A 794-nucleotide genomic window follows, 5' to 3' on the forward strand; every position below is an offset into this window, starting at 1 on the left:
TGTTAGTCACCGACTAATTATAACAATAGTTGGGATTTGCTACTTGTTTGAAATTACCAAAACAAACTCTTCATTTACTTTTTGTTCAGTCCGTTTGTTCAACAAAATAGATATACAAATCTACGTATTCCCTGTGGGTTCAACCCCAACCTATTTAGGTTACTTTACTTGACAACCGCTGCTTTATCCTTTAGTTGGAGGTGTATTTTGGGTGTTGATCAAAATTTTGGTGCCATTGCCAGAGAAGATGGTGTGACCGAGATTGAAGTTTGTTAGAGTTTTTGGGTATTTATTTTTCTGTTCTTAGTTGGGTATACGACGGAGTATGGATAACACCAGGAGTCAAGGAAATCCCTTACCCCTACTAAATCCTAACCCAGTGAATCTTACAGCCTAATTATACAATGTCAAAACCAGTACATGCATTCCATTTAGAAGGGGTTCTGGATGATCCTAATGTTGTACCTCTCCCTGCTCTAGGTGATCCATAGAACATTGCTATAGGTAGACAGAGAAGTTATTGGCTGATGCAACTAACCAGATAAGGGATAAGGAGGCTCGATTAACTCAGTAGGTAGATCTAGCCAAGACTAGACCGATACTTGATCGTCGAGCAACACTAGACGATAATTGAGATACAGTTCATGGTGTTTAGGCTCACATAATCCCAACATTCCAGTACTTTCATCCATATGATGATGAAGAGGATATGGGACATGTTGAGCTGGCATAAACATGAGCTATCATTCCTCCTACACTACCCCCTAATGTGACATTTGACATAACTAGTGCTA

Source organism: Capsicum annuum, unplaced genomic scaffold (genome assembly GCF_002878395.1).
Source record: "Capsicum annuum cultivar UCD-10X-F1 unplaced genomic scaffold, UCD10Xv1.1 ctg80376, whole genome shotgun sequence".
Classification (NCBI taxonomy): Eukaryota; Viridiplantae; Streptophyta; class Magnoliopsida; order Solanales; family Solanaceae; genus Capsicum; species Capsicum annuum.